Below are 17,879 nucleotides of genomic sequence, written 5' to 3' on the forward strand. Positions count from 1 at the left end.
TTATTTTCCTTTAATTGATGTAAAAGCCATATAAAATACAATTTACCATCCATATGTGCATATGTGTGTATAATTTGGGGAATCAAATCCAGGGCTAGTGCCATACAGAGGCCAGAGGTCAACATCTGGTGTCTTTCTCCAGGGTCTCTCACTGAACTCAGAGCTCACCAACTGGGCTAGACTGGCTAGCTAGCAAGTCCCAGGGATCGCCCTGTCTCTACCTCCCGCTTCGAGATTACAAGGATGCACAATTACAGCCCACTTTCTCCCCATGAGTACTAGGGTCCACACTCAGGTCTTCATGCTAGAATGGTACTCTTCCCCCTAAGCCATCTCCCCATGTTTTACTGGTTTGTTTGCTTTTACAGTTTGCTTGTTTGTCTGTTTGCTTTGAGACAAAGTTTCTTTGTACAGCTCTGACTATCCTGAAACCTGCTCTGTAGACTAGGCTGGCCTTAAACTCACAGAGATCCGTCTGCCTCTTCCTCCCAGATGCTGGATTAAAGTAATGCAGCACACACATACCACACACATATAAATACATTTAGCACTAGTGAATTGTAATGCTAAATGTATTTAAACACAACCAATTCCAGATCTTTGTTTTGTGTGTGTGCATATTTGTTTGTTTGTTTTTAACACATGATCCTATGTAACCCAGATTGGTCTTAACTCACTATGTAGCCCAGGATGATCTTGAACTACTGATCCTCCTGCCTCAATCTCTCGACTGCTGGACATATGTTGTAGTTCACCACATGAAGGGGCCTGCTGCAGGGCTCATTCTGGAGCTGGAGGAGAGCCATGGGCAGAAGAGGAGGGCATGTGAATTGTGGAAGCCAATCAAACACCCAAATGGGAAGGTTCAAGACAAGAGGTCTCAGAGGAGAGGAGAGGGAACCATGTTTTGAAAGGTTGAAAAAGCTAAGAGGCAAAGTTCCTCAGGACAAGGGGTCAGAGTAGCAAGGCCCAGAGTGTTACCTCGGTTTACCCAGTCCTTTGGCACCACCATATTAATAAGAAAGAGGAAGAACCCTGAAGTGCTGGTTCACTGCAAACAGGCCCTTTGATAAAGCTGACCACTCACAGCAGGCCCTTTGATAAAGCTGACCACTCACAACCGGAGGCTGCAAAACGGGGAGCTCCAACAGCAGACAACAGGACAAAGAAAGTTCCTTATTTTCTTAAACTTTACAAGGGAAGGGTCTCAGTTTAGCTGATTGGTAGAGGCAGCAGTCACCTTACAAGGCCATGATTTAGGAAGCAGATTGTATTGTCTCACTCAACCTCGAGGCTTCTACAGGCTAGGAGTTTAGCAACTCCAGGAAGCTATTAGATAGGATGTAAGGTATGGCAAATTGCTTACAGGGTCTGTGATCTAACATCTCCACTGTCCAGGCACTGTCTTCAAGGCCCAAGGTTTTGTCATGCCCAGAGGCACGAATCTGTAGGGAACTGGGCAGGCCCACCTGCAACCACCTAAGATTTTGGAGAATATACACAGCTGCCTCTTTTAAAGCAAAGTACAGAGTTTGGGTCCCTTTGGGGGATGGGGATGGATTTTCACCAGAACGAAACCTAGGCCAGAAGTAGGGACCTCACATCTGTAGAGCAATTAGTTTGGTTGTCACCGCAATTATCGCATTGGCTCCAGACAAAGCCTAGTCACAACTGAGGGCAGGATTTTAAATCACGACTTTCCAGAGTCTCATTTAGTAATTGGTTCTGATTACAATGTTTAATGGGGAGCAATAAAATGCTCACTATTTATATTACAATAGGCAGAGAAAAGGCTCAGCTAACCAGGTAATTGACAGATGATATGGAGACCTGGTATAAGGGTCAGGAAAAAGCAGGAGACTGGTTAGGTTTTGTTCATCTCTGGTTTTTGGCTTCTTACTAGTGATGCCCGCTTGACTGTATTCAGGAGAAATTGCCCTGGTCCTCATGAAAGCCCAGAATTGTGCTTCCCAGAAGCCAGACACTGAGATAAGAATTGTCATTTAATAGGATTTTCTACAGCTGGCTAAATCGTTTGCTAAGTGAGCAATTTCGACCATCCTTCCTCTATTCACTAGCGGGGAGTTAAGCTTGCTTTCCCTCTAGCTTGAACCCCCACCTCTCACAGCCTCATCCCCTCCCCAGCCTTTAGTTACAAAGATGGTCTTGGCTGAGACACAGACAGAACCAACTGTAGCAAGAGTGGCAGGGCCGCGCTGTGATCAGCAGATCATGCAGCTGTAAGAAAGTCACGGTTAGGGAGGGTTACGGCTCAGCTAATAGAGTGCTTAACCTGGCAGGTAGGAAGCCTGGATGTTCAATCCTCGACATCCCAGAGAACTGGGCATTGTGGCACATGCCTGGAAAGTCCAGCACTGGAAGCGGAAGCAGGAGAAGTAAAATGCAAGATCATTTCCCTATTGCTTTGTTTTCTTGAGACAGTCTCCCTGTGCAGTTGTGGCTAGCCTCACACTTGCCATGTAGCCTAGCTTGTAAAGCTCCCCTTGCCTCAGTCTATAGTAAGACTACAGGAATGAGTTGCCATGACTGGCTAAAAATACCCTTGTTTGTTTTGTTCTGGAGATGGAACCCAGAACTGCAAGCATGCTACACAAGCTAGTCTACCACCAAGCTATCCTCCAAGCATCTTTTCATTTTGAGACAGGTTTTTCAGCAGGGGCCTTGTATTAAATCTTATAAATCAAGGGACATTTAGTATATCTACAACTACTAGGTATTTGGAAGAGATGCTAGAAAAACATGCAGGAATAATCATGGCAATGGGGAGCTGGGCCATCTTCTGATATACGAACTAAAGCTAGGGTGAATCAAAACATATCTGACGAGGGAGAATTCCATTTCCCAAGATCTCCCTCCTGCCCAGTCTATGACTCTCCTACATCTGGGTTCTCCGCCATCTATGGATGACCGTTCCTCCCCTCTTTGCTTCCTCCTGCTCCTCCTGCTCCTCCTCCTCTTCTTTCCTCTCCCTGCTCCTTCCTCTTTGGGGTGTCCCAGTGAAGATGGAGGATGCTCTGGTTTGAATGTTTGTTTCCTCCAAAGTTCATGGAATCTAATACTGTTGTGATATTCCTGAGAGACAGGATGTTTCTGAAGTATTTAGAGGCTAAGCATAGGGGAGCACATCTATAACCCCAGTACTGGGGAGGCCAAGGCAGAAAAAGTATGAGCAGAAACCATTATTATAGCTAAGATGTATGATTGCTGTATTTTAAAATAATCTTCTATTGTTATTATTATTACTATTATTATTATGTCTCACTCTGAAATGCTGAATAACTTGGAATTCATTATGTAGACCAGGATAGCCAAGAACCTTCTGAAATTCTCTTGCCTCTGTGTCCCAAGTGCTGGGATTATAGGTGTGCATTACTATGCCCAGTTTTATGTAGTCCTGGGGATTGATCCCAGGGCTTCGTGCACGCTATGCAAGCACTCTACCAACAGCAATATCCCAGGCCCCAGCATTCTTACGACAATAAAAATGTGGGTACTTTGCTCCAAACTTCATCTCTGCCACCTGTTGACTCCGTGTCTTAGGAACTTATGGGCCCTAGTTTTCTTATTTGTGAAATGAGCATTAGGTCATTACAAGTATGAAGTTCATTACAAATATGGGTAAAGAACGTAGCCTGTAGCAAGTATTTAGCAAATGCAAAACATAAAGAAGAGTTAGAAAACAGCAGTTAAAGAAGAGAACTGAGGGGCTGGAGAGATGGCTCAGTGGTTAAGAGCCCCGACTGCTCTTCCAGAGGTCCTGAGTTCAATTCCCAGCAACCACATGGTGGCTCACAACCATCTATAAAGAAATCTGATGCCCTCTTCTGGTGTATCTGAAGACAGCTACAGTATACTTATATATAATAAATGAATAAATCTTTAAAAAAAAAAAAAAGAAGAGAACTGAGTCAGGTGGAGGTGACTCACACCTTTAATCCCTCCCAGCACTCCTCCCAGCACTCCTCCCAGCACTCAGGGGGCAGAGGCAGGTGAATCTCTAAGTTTGAGGCTAGCCTGGTCTACAGAGTGAGTTCCGGGATAGCTAGGGCTACATAGAGAAACCCTGTCTTGGAAAAAGAGGGAGGAAGAAGAGGAGGAAGAGGAGGAGGAGGAGGAAGAGGAAGAGGCAAGTTGAAAGAAGAACCAAGTGTTTGATGACAGCCTGGGCTAAATAACAAAGCACCAAAAGGCACCCTCTTGATAGTGTGGTGATAGCATAACCCTGCTTGGCCACATAGAAAGTTTGAAGTCTGGGCTTTAGGAGACACTGTCTAAGAAAGAGGAAAGGGAGAAGGAGGGGAGAGAAAAGGAAATGGGAGAGAGGGAGGGAGGGAAGGAAGAAGGGAAGGTGTGTTGGGTGGGACAGAGAGAGACAGAGAGACACTAACTCAATTTACCACAACTGTACAGAAGGATCAAGCATTCATAGGGGGAAAAATCCTCCCAAATGAGCCAATAGACTCAACAAAATCATGGATAAGATGTTCAGAGTCAAAGAAAAAGACTATAAGTGGAAGGAGACTTTGAGTGGCTAGATGGACAGGGAGGTGTGGACTCTGGCCCCCTCCCCTACCGTAGATGATTAAAAGGATATGAAGCTCCCTCATCTGGAGAAAACTGGGCAAACAGGGGCAGAAGTCTGAAAGAGCAGCTGTAGGAGGGTACCGCCTGTCCTCTGTGGACTCTGAGCTGTCACTCACAGTGACAGGCAGGACCTGTTCCTGGTGCACAGTAAGGAAACTGAGCCTTGGAAGCTCCTCCTTGCTCCCCTCAGGCCCGCCCAGCCCACCGGTTGCCCCTGAGCTCTTGATCTCCCTCCCACCAGACCTCTTTTGGGGAACAGAACCCGTTGCTCTGGGGGCAGAGCATGCCGCCTTCATCACTCCTCCCTCTAGTGACTCATTCCCAAGACTGGGGGTGGCAGGAAGTGCCAGGGCCAGAGAACTGCAGCCCCATCCGGCTGGCAGCTTAGAGACATCCTATACTCTTCCCTCCTCCCTCCCCCGCCACCTCCCTCACTTCCAGCTCTGACTCTTGACATTTCTAAGTAAGAGACACCCACCTCCCCCAAAAACTCTTCTTGCCTTTCTATTGCCTCCTCCAGAACTTCAAGTGCATCCCCCAAAGGACTGCTGGGTTGAAACAGCCTCATCCCAAGAGAACCAGGCACAACTCAGACCTACAGCCCTTTTCTGGGGAAGGGCGCGAGGTCTTGAAGGGGATGGCTCCTGATCTAGAAAGCACTCTGGCACTTCAAACGACAAAGTTATTTTCCTACATGCTCAGCTCTTCACATGCCCTGTCTCATTTATCCTCGCATCAACCCTAGGAAGCAGACACTGTTTCGCTGGAGAGCTGCAAATGAGAACTAACTTCAGGAGGTAAAGCTGGGGCTCAAACCCACACCTTTCCTCCGACACGTAAATAACAAGGCTCTCCTACCAGCCTTGTTACAGGACAATGTAAGCCCTTTGGAGAACAACCTTTGAGCAATTGTGGGTAGCCTGTGTCATCCTCAGGCTTCAGTGCTGCTGCTCCGGGACTGCGGGGAAGGGGTTCCGACTAACTGCTCCCCTGCTTCAGACAGACCCATCCCACCCTCCACTCCAGTGAGCTGGAAATGGTAAGAGCTGCTCAGAGAATTTCCAGCCCCCTTAATCTTCCTATTAAACCTACAGGACAAGCAAACATCTGGGGTGCTTAGGGACTACCTACCTAAAAATAGGACAGAGAGGAGAGAGCCTTGCTTATAGATAAAGACAGCAAAAGGAAGCTACAGACACACAAGCCTAGGGTTAGCTCTGGGTTGGAGACAGAGCTGACATCTGTCAAACCAGGAGCACAGAGATGGCTCACATGACAGCAGAAATAATAATACCCTTGATTTATGTAGATAATTTTTCAGGCACTCCACAAACATTCGGTCCTCTAGATGACCTCCTAGGACCCAGGAAAGCAGAAAGCATCTTTTATTAGCTGCCACGACCTGCCAAAATGTACCCTAAGAGCAGGCAAGGTAATGAGCGAGTTAAGCAGATTGATAGTTTTTACAGCGGCTCTGTCTTCAGGCTCCTTAGATGCCTTATTTCCATTGGATTGCCGCATTTACATAACAGTGCAGGGCGAGAGACCCTGATAAATCTTCCCTGCATGGGGATAAATACAGTGGAAATGTACTTTTGTTGACAGCAATTTGTTTTACTACACCACTGCCCTTCAATTTGGGAGAAAAGAGCAAGGCTATTGCTTTATGAAGGGAGGGAAGGAAGGAGGAGAAGAGGAGGGACTACGGATGAGAGAGCCAGAACCAGAAGAATGAATAGAGGGGAAGATGCTGAGGGAAAGAAGGCGGTAGGCAAGACAGACAGAAGCAGTCGATAGAAGAAGGCCCACTGTCTCCACAGCCCAGACTCAGCAGCAGACACGGGATAGGAGCGCAGAAGCCAGGCTAGCTGCTAGGGAGAGTGAGAAAGATCCCAGGTCATTTTTGTGTTGCTGTTTGTTTTTTTTTAAGACAGCCTCACATGCCAGGCCAGACTGGGATTCCTTAGATAGCTGAGATGAACTCAAACCGCGGGCCCCGGGGCTGAAATGCCGGGACTAAGGGTATGTGCCCCCATGCCCAGCTAAATTCCCAGGTCTTCAGAGGCTGCGCCAGACTCCCATTTTTGTCCTTAGTTAGGAGAGGGTAGAGAAATAAGGAGGGCCACAAGGTTCCTTTTGAGCTCACTTTTGATGAAGTTTCAAAGTCTTCTAAGGCTTGTATCCCATGACACCCCATAACCCTCCCTCTCCCCACAAGCCTTTATTCAGAGAATAAGTGTGCCCTTGGGCATCAGAACTGAGCTCAAAGACTCTCCAAACACGAACTTAACTGAATATATTTAATCCTGTAACCTTTTCAGTCCTCCTGTCTAGTCTCTCTGCAGCTCAGGCTGCCTTCAAACTTACAATGCTCCTGCCTCGGCCTCTCCAGCTCTGGAATTACACACATACACCCCCATTCTCAGCGTCCGTGACTTCTCTATAGATCAAATGGGAACCTATTTATTTATCTGATCGATATTTACAGACTGTGTCCCACACATTGTGCTATCGGACTGATTGTGCAATAGAAAACAAGTCCTTTGCTTCAAAGGGTGCTCGGCCTGGACTGACAGAAGAAGCCAAGGCAAAAAGGGTTTATTCTGGCTTACAGGGACAGGGTTCATCATGGTGGAGAATAACTCCATGTAACAGGCAGGGAAGGAATGGTGGCAGAAACAGAAGAATGGTTTGCCTTAGACTCACTCAGGAAGTGAACAGGAAGTAGGCCAGGCTATTCCCACCCTTTCTGGCCTACTTCCTCCAATGAGGGTTAAGAAAAAGTTCTCAACTTTCCCAAACAGCGCCACCATGTGGAAGCCAACTCCAAATGGGAGGGTTTATAGGGGACGTTTCATATTCAAACTATACAAATCATACAGTACTATACAAACATGAGGGCCTGAGTGGATCCCCGGAACCAAGGATGGCAGCAATACATGCGACCCTGGTGCTTAGTGGGCAGAGACAGGCGAATCCCAGCTCGCCTAGCTGAAATGTCAAGACCCTAGTTCAGTGAGAAACCCATTCTCAAAAACTAAGGTAGAGGCCCAGGCACCGTGATGCACACTTTTAATCCGAGCATTCCGCAGGCAGAGGCAAAAAGGAGAGCACCTCCAGCATAACAAGAAAGAAAAATGAATAGTGAACGAAGAAAAGAGATGGCAGAGAGGCATAATACCAACACTGTGGAGGCAGAGACAGGAGGGGCCTGGGACTTGCTGGCCAGCCAAGCTAGCCCCATCACTGCGCTCCAGGTTTAATGTGGAAACCTATTTCAGATAATAAAGGGGAGAGGTAGCTCAGCCACTAAAAGCACTGCCTGCTCTTCCAGAATTCTTGAGTCCAACTCCCATCGCGGCTCACAGCTGTCTTTGACTCAGCTCCAGGGGATCTGGCGCCCTCTTCTGGCCTCTGCAGGCATCAGGCACCCACAAGGAACACATGCAGGTTTACCTGGCCCCTGGTGGAGGGAAGGGAGAGGGGCCAGATAGGAAGGGGAAAACATGGAGGGTATAAAGGTTTAGGACCGCGTCGAGGTTGCTAAGCCCTTTCCTTTTCTTCTCCAATCTTAGTCTCATGGTCAAGAGAAACTCATACACCCATATCGACTCCTCTGTCTCATCTTAGCATTCTGCCACACGTCATAATTTGATCCGTATTAACTGTCTCCTGGTCCTCTTTCTCTTTAGGTCACTATGCCTCTCTTGAGTCTTTTCCCAACACCTGCTCCAGGTCTCTCACGGCTTTGGCTTCCTCACATTTGTTATGAAGACAGTGGTGAAAGACTATTTTGTCTCCAGAAGAACAGCTTGTGTAAGAACTTGAAGGGCCTGGCACATTTTCGTGAGTGGTGGTGTCATGTTTAATCTAGAACATTACGTTGTGAGGGAAGGGAGAGGGGCCAGATGGCCAGGTGAAACGGTCCTTGATTGATACGTGAGTCTGTGTTGTGCTACTCTAACACAATACCTAAGAGTGGATAACTTATAAACGGCAGGGGGTCCTTCCTTACAGATTCAGAGGCAAGATTCATGGCTAATATCTGATGAAAGTCTTCTTGCTGGAGTATGCCATGGCAGACTGCAAACAGTAAGGAAGCACGAAGGACTGGAGATGGAGCTCGGTTGGAATAGTATTTGCCTCATATTACAAAGCCATGGTTTACTCCCAAGCCCTGGATGAGCAAGGTGTAGTGGGCCACACTCTAACTCTAGTCCTTTATCCCAGTGCTTGGAGGTGGAGGAAAGAGGATCTGAAATTCAACGTCATCTTGGCTATGTAGTGAGTTCAAGGATGATCTGAGATGAATGAAATCCTTTCTGTCTTTTACTTATTTTCTTTTTTTTGGTTCTTTTTTTCGGAGCTGGGGACTGAACCCAGGGCCTTGCGCTTCCTAGGCAAGTGCTCTACCACTGAGCTAAATCCCCAAACCCTATTTTCTTTTTATATTTAATTATTTTTCTTTTGTGTTTGAGCGTTTCCTGTACCATGCACAGTTAGTGCCTGCAGAGACCAGAAGAGGGCATTAGATTCCCTGGAACTGGAGTTTCAGATGGTTGTGAGGCATTTGGGGGGGCTGGGGGGGCTGGGAACAAAATGGTCTGAGCATGGTCGTGCACACCTCTAATCCCAGCACTCAGGAGGCAGAACCAGATGGGTCACTATGAGTTTGTGGTTAGCCTAGTATAATATAGCAAGTTCCAGACCAGCCTGAGCTATATAACAAACCTTGTCTCAAAAACAAGGATGTGGAGAGGGGTGCTGGGAAGTAACAGTAAAGTGCTTGCCATCCAAGATGGGATGAGGATCTGACTTTGGTCTTCAACTAGAGAGCCAGGCGTGGAGGCATAAATTGTAGTCCTAGCAGTGGGAAGCAGAGACCCAGAGACAGGCAGGTCCCTGGGGCCCACTGGCCAGCCAGTCTAGCCATTAGATCAAGCTCCAGGCCCAAGTGAGAGGTTCCCTCAAAAGGCAGGCTGGACGGCTCCTGGGGAATGATGCCCAAGCTTGACCTCTGGCCTCCACACAGAGGCAAGCATGTGTATATGGATCTGCGTACACACCCATGTGCAAATATACTCAAGAAGAACAAAGAAGCATGGGAAAGGAAGAGAGCAAGAAGAGGGTAAGCTCACTTCTCTAACCAGTCCACTCCAGGAACACCGAGATCCATTCCAAGCAATCTAAGACCTAGTCACCTCCCGCTGAGCTCTGCCTACTGGCGATGTTACACTGGGAATTGTTCCCAGTGCATGAGCTTTGGGGACAGCCCTTGAGCCATAGCAGTGGAGGATTCTGCAGTGTGGGTTATGGAAGCCATAGAAGACTTGTGAGCATGTCAGATCCCACTCCCCTCCCCCTCGGTCCTCTTCTGTTACATCCTGTTCTTTCTGCTCCATTTGGCTGACACCAAGAACACCGACAACACGGTGGAGCTTCACTAGGGGAAGCTTCACTAGGGGATTTTTCTGCTCACATTAAGCTCATTTCAGGCTTTCAGCACCAACAGGTGAGAACGGTGGCTCCATTAAATTATTTGCTCTGAATTACAAAACAAGGAAGAGGCAGAACCCAGTCTCTCAACCATTATGTTAAGTGACTCACACTCTCTACCTTAGTCTAAATCTTTTCTTTAGGGGAAAAAAATAGAAATATCTGTAGGATGCCTTTAGGTCTGTAGGCAGAAGAGAGAATAAGTTAGGAACTTGTCTTATTTTTAAAATTACATTATTCTCTCTCTCTCTCTCTCCCTCTCTCTGTGTGTGTGTGTGTGTGTGTGTGTGTGTGTGTGTGCGCGCACATGTGTCTGCACACTGGTGTGTGGAGATCAGTGGACAACCAACAAAGGTGTCAGTTCTCTCCACTATGTAGGTCCCTGGGATTAAACAAGCTATCAGACTTGTTGGCAAATGTGGCAAGGACCTTCCCCTAATGAATAAAGATTTCATGGGGCCAATCACTGGGTGAGGAGTAGGCAGGACTTCCAGCTCAGAGTGGGGAAGAGAGGAGGAGAAAAGGGACTTGAGGATTTTTGGAGAAAAGATTCTGGAGACAAGATGTAATGAACTAGAGGCCCTCCGGTTAGATGGCAGATCCGCCCAGATCCACCACCAGAGGGTTTAGCTTAGCGTGGTTTACTAATTAGGATGTTAGCTGTTGCACCTAGCGATTGTGTTACCTGTTGATTCTACACTAAGATTGTGTGCTGTTTTCCTTCACAAGGTGACTCAACTGAGTTCCAGAGAAAGGTACGGTGGCAGGACACCCCAGCCAGTCACGGAATTTGGATGCATGGGGCAGGCATGGCAGTGACCCACCATGGGAACATAGCAAGTCGGGTGGAGAGATTTCAGGAGCTCCAGGCCAGAGAGTCAGGTGATGAGAACAGCCCGCCGGTGCCATGGAGCCCACCGGTGTCCCGTCTAGTAAGGGATGGTGCTTTTTTTTTTTTTTTTTTGTATTTCCCACTACAGGCAAATGCTTTTAACTGCTGAGCCATCTTGGGGGCCCATTTTAGGGTAGGGACATTCAGATTTTGTTGTTGATTTTTCACAGTGCTGGGGATCAAATCCAGAGCTTTGCACACAGTAGGCAAGCATTTTACCAAGGAGCCAACCCCCTAGAGGGATTTTCAGATTCTCATAGAATACATTTAGCCAAGCAGACCATCTCCCTACTCTCCCCATCCCTTGCCTGGGGTGCCTGCTCACTTTAGCTCTCACGCCCTCGTTACTTCCATGGACACCGTTTGCACATCTTTGGGGCTTTATGTGATATATTTGTTCCCTCCTTGCAGAGGGTGGCTATTCCCCGTCTCCTTCCTTGGCTCTAACAAAAGGAGTCTGGTCTCATCCTTAGCTAGCAAAACTCTCAAAGATTAGCACCTCTGGCTCTGTTTCCTACCATCAACTTCTGCACCCTCTCACAATCCAAAGATATACAATCACTCTTGAAACCAGAAAACATCTCTAAGCATCCTCAATTCAAAAATGACCTTTCCGTTCACTGACATCATCTCCACTCCCCAGATGACCTCCAGGATAACTCTCCCTCTGATCTCACCTCTTCTGTCTTATAGAAAGCACCCGGAGAGGGTGATGCATGGTACCACTCACCTTTAATTATGGCACTTGGGAGTCTGAGGCAAGCAGATCTCTAGGAGTTCAAGGATAGTCTGGGCTACACGGTGAGTTCCAAGCCAGCCAGGGCTACACAGTAAGACCCTATCAAGAAAGAAGGAAAGAAGGAGAAAAGGAGAGAAACGAAGGAAGGAAGGAAGGAAGGAAGGAAGGAAGGAAGAAGGAGAGAGACAGAGTAATCTAAAATGCAGTTAATCTTATCACCTTATCACTTCCCTTCTTAAAACTTTTCAGGGGTTGGGGATTTAGCTCAGTGGTAGAGCGCTTGCCTAGGAAGCGCAAAGCCCTGGGTTCAGTCCCCAGCTCCAAAAAAAGAACCAAAAACAAAAAAAAACAAAAAAACTTTTCAAAGTTTTCTCCACTCCAGAATAGCAGTTTCAAGCTATTCTGCCCACCCCAACCCATTTCTCTTGCCCCTTTCCTTCTAAGAACACTCACTGCTGGTACACCAGCCACAACTCCTAACACCTTGGCTCAGCTTTTTGAAACTTACTTTCTCTCTTGACCCTGCATGGTGCTTACTACATCTAGATTCTTTCCCTATTTTTCCAGCTAAAGTCTACTAAATCTTTATGGTGGTTCTCAACCTAAACTCAGTGCTGGATAATTCTATGTCAAATTGATACAGGCTGTCATCTGGGAGGAAAGAACCTCAATTAAGTGACTGCTTCTGCAAGAACTAGCTATGGACAAGCCTGTAGGGCATTTTCTTAGTTAGCGATTGATAGGGGAGGGAAGGCGCAGCCCATTGTGGGTGGGGCCATCCCTGGGTCAGTGGTCCTGGGTTCTATAAGAAAGCAGGCTGAGGGGTTGGGGATTTAGCTCAGTGGTAGAGCACTTGCCTAGCAAGCGCAAGGCCCTAGGTTTGGTCCCCAGCTCCGAGAAAAAAAAAAGAAAAAAGAAAAAAAGAAAGCAGGCTGAGCAAGCCAGTAAGCTGCACCCCTCCAAGGAGTCTGCATCAGCTCCTGTCTCCAGGTTCCTGCCTTGCTTGAATTCCTGTCCTGACTTCCTTTGATGATGAACAGTGCCCTGGAAATCTAAGCTGAATAAACCCTTACCTTCCCAATTTGCTTTTGGTCACGATGCTTCAACACAGCAATAGCAGCCCTAAACCAAACTCCCTCCATTAAAAAGTTTCCCAGAACTCTTAGACTAGGCAAGCCACCCCATTTTCTGCTATAACACAGGCTTACCCCCAGTACAATGTCAATCCTGTTTGCTATTACTTGTTTACTGCTTCTTTGTCTCCCACATTCAATGAGTTCAGCAGTTCTCAACCGGTGAATTGTAACCTCTTGGGTCGGCAGGGGGGAGAGGGGAGATCTCATATCAGATATTTACATGACAACTCATAACAGTAGCAAAATTACAGCTACGAAGTAGCAATAGAGGGTCACCACAAACACCTGAGGGACTATACAAAAGGGTCATAGCTTTTGGAAGGTTGAGAGCCACTGAACTAGTTAGAAATGAGATATATACATACATACATACATACATACATACATACATACATACATATTTAAAAAAACCAAACACACATCTATCCTAGTTACACACATGTGCATTGGTGTTTTGCCTGCATTTGTGTCTCGGGGGAGGGTGTCAGATCCTGTGGAACTGAAGTTAGAGACAGTTGTGAGTTGCCATGTAGGTGGTTCTGAGACTTGAACCTGGGTCCTCTGGAAGAGCAAACTGTGCTCTCAACCACTGAACCCTTAGTTTTCGGTTTTGTGAGACAGGGTCTCTCTATACGGTCCTGGCTGTCCTGGAATTTATGTAGCCCAAGTGGACCTCAAACTCATAGAAATTTGCCTGCCTCTGCCTCCAGAGTGTTGGAATTAAAGTCACCTGCGGGGGTTGGGGATTTAGCTCAGTGGTAGATCGCTTGCCTAGCAAGCACGAGGCCCTGGGTTCGGTCCCCAGCTCTGAAAAAAAGAAAAGAAAAAAAATAAAAAAAAAAAAAAGTCGTCTGCCACCACATCCGGCTCTCAGTTAAGGTATTTTTAGCAACATGACAACAGTACTGTATCTGGGCTGTTGCCAAGAGTCTAGCAGGTCATAGCAATGACTGCTGAATGGGTATGTGATTTTTTTTTCTTCATCTTCAGGGTACAATTACAGAGGCCATGTAGTTTTCACCTACAGCCTCATCCCCTAGTCTAGTTACAGGCGATTAATTGGGTTTTCCTCTTTTCTACATACTAGGACTGCATTTTTATGTTTTCATCCCTATTGCCTTATACAGAGCTCAGAATCCTTGTTTCTGTCGCTTTGTGTGCATGTGTGTGTATGTGCATATGTATGCTGGTGCACGTACACATGTGTGCATGGGGAGGCCAGACATCAGGCATCTTTCTGTATTGTTCTTCACCTTTTTTTGAGACAGGGCCTCTCCTTAGACCTGCCTAGGCTGGATGAGGACCTGTAGGGCTCTGCCGGTTTCAACCCTTCTAGTGTTGGGTTTGCAGATGTGTGTAGCCCAGACGCCCTGCTTTTGTTTTATGTGGGTGTTAGGGACTCCAACTCAAGTTCTCATGCATACAGGACTGGCATTTTACAAGCTGAACCACCATTCGCTCTTTATTATTAAATTTCTCTGCATGTGTGTCTCTGTCTCTCTCTCGGGGTGTGTGTGTCTGTGTGTGTGTCTGTGTGTGTGTGTGTGTGTGTGTGTGTGTGTGTGTGTGTGTGTGTGTGTACTACATGCATTCAGGTTTCCTCATGGGCCAGAGAGGGCATTTGATTGCCTAGAGCTGGAGTAAGGTAGCTGTGAGCCTCCCCATGAGGGGGACTGGGAGTTAAACTAAGGTCTTCTGCAAGGGCAGCAAATACTCTTAACTGCTGAACCATCTTAACAGCCCACTCACTCAGTTGTTTGTTTGTTTTTTTTAAATAACTGTTTATTGAGCCTCTCTTATGTGGATACACTAGGGAACAAAAATAGGCAGGGTCCGTCTTCTAACTGATATTCCAGTGACATGTGAGTATCCAGTGAACCTCTCAGTCCTACTGAGAAATCCTTTCGTCTCTGGAGACAGGAAGCAGGGAGCACAGGTGCTGGAGAAGGAAACTAAATTCTTTTGATAAACTCTGGACCTCCCTGTGTCTAGGCCCAGTTGGAACTAGCCATCAAGCAGGGGAAGGGAGTGGGGAGAGCCTCCTGGAAACGGCCTGAAACTCTGAATCCAGGCGGTATGTTGGTGTGTCGGCAACCCAGTGCCACGGTCTTTTCACTTGTTTGGTAACAAGGTTTCTTCCTTGTACTGGAGAAGAGCAGAGAAATTGGTCTCTAGAGGGGAAAACATAAAGGGATGGTGATGACAGAGAAAAAGGGAGGAGGAGAAAATGCAAAGAACAACAGGGAAGGAGACAGGGGCAGGGAGGGTCTGCAGGAAACGCTGGGGTCTGCAGGTTGGGCCCCAGTCCAACCCTGGGCAAGCAGCACTAGGAGTAGCTTCTCATTTGGGTCACTGGGTAAGGGAGCAGGGAGAATCCAGTGTTTCTAAGCCCCAGAAATTCCTACGTGTTTTCCAGTACCTGGTGGTCCACCTCCAGTCACCCTGGCTGCATCCAACCCTCCCAGGAGTTCTTCTGGGACTGGTCATCCCCTGAACCTAGGGCATAACTCCCTGCAAAGCCTCTAAAGCCAGTTAAAGGGGGAGAAAAAAAAAAGAGTCCCCGCAGCCATCGATTTTGGTCTCTATTAGAAAAGACGCCTTTTAAAAAGGCTCTCTGTCCACCACCTGTTTCCTGACTGAGCGCTCAGGCCCTGCTCTCTGAGATTTCAGCCTGACAGCATCTTCATTTGCAATCACAGAGCAGAAACCTCTACCTCAAGAGCCTCCAGATGCTAAACTAGCGCCTGCGTTCCTTCCAGGGTCCTGCTCGCTTCTGAGGCTACAGCACCACCTGCCGCTCATCTGAGGAAACCGGCTGAGACGGCAAAGGCCCGGGAGCCTGGGAGGAGGCGGAGGCTGACTAGGAGGCTGGCTCTGGGCCTCAAGAGAACCGACTCTTTGTTCTGGACAAATCCAGCACTGGCCCTCAGGGACAAGGCAAACGTTTTGATCATTGTCGTCAGTCATACATCTTAGGCAAGGCAGGATGCCTAGCTCTTACAAAAAGGAACTTGGAGGTTCTGAAAGGATATCTGGATCTGCCGATTTTCATAAAACTCCAGTGTCCTCTCAAGGTTAATTTACCCAGAGGAGTACCAGCCTGCCTTTGAAATTCTGTAGATTTCCTCAAAGTGATTCTTGTTTCTGTGCGGGTTTGAGATTATTGCAAGTCGAGTTAATTGGATGGGTAAGATAATGAAGGCAAGCGTAGAAGAATCAGACCTTTGGAAAAAATATAAGGAGCTTGCTCTTGCTGAACTCTCGCGGGTTCTCAGCCAGAGCGCTCTCTTAAGCTCGCCATCTGTGTGATTCCTATTGCGGCCTCTTCCCAGAGAGAGTTTTGAGGGCCACACAGCTGATGAGATGGTTAATTTGAAGTTTTTATTATTATTATTATTATTATTATTATTATTATTATTATTATTATATTAGTGATAATGATGGTGATGATGGTGATGGTGATAACATGTGCCAAGTTAAACATTTGGAGACCAGAGAACAACTTTTGGGAGTCGGTTCTCCCCTTCCACCATAGGCTGTAGGTTTCAGAAATCACTTTTACCCACCATGCTATCCCCCTGTGTTGTGTTAGAATTGAGGCTCGGGTCGGGACAGACCACACCAGCAGTTCCACGTGGAGAGGTTTATTGGGGGGTGGGGGAGGAGGACAACAGTGACAAAAGGGGAGAAGAGAGAGGGAAGGGGAAAGGGAAAGGAGGCAGGAAGAATCTGCCTTTTATTTAGACTGTGATGTAACCACTCCCAGGTAAAGATGGAAGGTAAACCAAATGGATGCTGGGAATGTATGGCCATTGCCATGGCAACAGATGGTGCCTATGGGTGATGTCACTGCTGATTTCAGAGGCAAAAGCCAGATCCTGATGCCAACACCCTGAAGAGGTTTTACCCACCGATGCCTGCCCTTGAAGAAGGGTCTATAGACCAGCCTCTACAACAACCTCTAGTGACCCCCCTTTTCTGATTCTCAGGCATTTGGAGTCCCCTTTCACCTGGTGCCAGGATTTATCTGTATGGCCAATGGCACATGGCAGGAGAAATCCTGTTTGATTTCCAGGATTGTTATAAAAGACTCCTGGTTTCTTCTTGGTCACTTCCCTTGGTCTTGTTGATCATTGGTGCTGGAGAAGCCAGTTGCTATGTAGTAATCAGCCTTATGGAGAAATTCATGTCAGCAGTCATGTGCACGACATTAGAAGCAGATCCTCCAGCCCTAGAGAAGATCACATCGGATCTGGAATTGGAGATTTAGCTCAGCGGTAGAGCAATCTCCCAGCAAGCACAGGTCCTAGGTTTGGTCCTTGGCTCCAGCAGCGAGGGAAAGACAAAATTACAAGATTACTGTCCAGTGACTGCTGAAGGCCCAATGGGTGACCTTAAACCACCTCATCTGCCACCTCTCAGAAACTTCTGAGATAAATACTTGCATTCGTTATTTTAAGCCCTTAAAGTGTTGGGATAACTTGTCTTGTAGCAACATAACAGACCCGCCATATGGCATTTTTATTATATCATCTTATACATTGTGATACCTTATATCTTATGATACCTTATAAATCTGGCAATGGCTTATAAATCCACCTGGAGTCTCTCCCCACAGTCTGGCCTCATCTCCTGATTCCCGGCTGCCTCTCTAGCTCGCTCTCACCCTTGGCTCAGCTCCAACTCTGGCCCTGTGAACTAGTTTGTCTTTCCTTTTCCAGACAGGGTATAAGTCAGGCTGGCTTTGAACTCCTACTGAAGTCGGGAATGTGCCTGAACTCTTGATTCTCCTGCCTTTCCCTCCCACGCTGGGATCACAGGTATGAGCTACCTCACCTGCTTTATGCAGTGCAGAGGATGAAACTCTCACGTAGGCCAGGCAGGCACTGTGCTGACGGAGCCCCAGCCCCTTCAGGTCTTTCCTCAAATGCTACTTTCCCAGAACAGCTTTTTCTCCTTTTATTCTAAAATTCATTTACTTTTTGTTTTATGTGCATAGGTCTTTTGGCCA

The 17,879-nt window shown here is 47.1% G+C and overlaps 1 long non-coding RNA gene across 3 annotated transcripts; it reads left to right on the top strand.

The window, feature by feature from the left end:
- The first annotated feature begins 7,515 nt into the window (after window positions 1–7,515).
- LOC120098220 (uncharacterized) lies at window positions 7,516–16,164 on the top strand. Of its 3 annotated transcripts, XR_005496329.2 has the most exons (3): window positions 7,516–8,451; window positions 10,831–10,983; window positions 15,628–16,164. It is a non-coding gene; the product is annotated as an uncharacterized LOC120098220 (long non-coding RNA). The 3 variants fall into 3 exon arrangements; XR_010059799.1 differs by lacking the exon at window positions 10,831–10,983; XR_010059800.1 differs by lacking the exon at window positions 10,831–10,983 and having other exon boundaries at window positions 7,516–8,421.
- Window positions 16,165–17,879: the final 1,715 nt, after the last annotated feature.

Source organism: Rattus norvegicus, chromosome 18 (assembly GCF_036323735.1).
Source record: "Rattus norvegicus strain BN/NHsdMcwi chromosome 18, GRCr8, whole genome shotgun sequence".
NCBI lineage: Eukaryota > Metazoa > Chordata > Mammalia > Rodentia > Muridae > Rattus > Rattus norvegicus.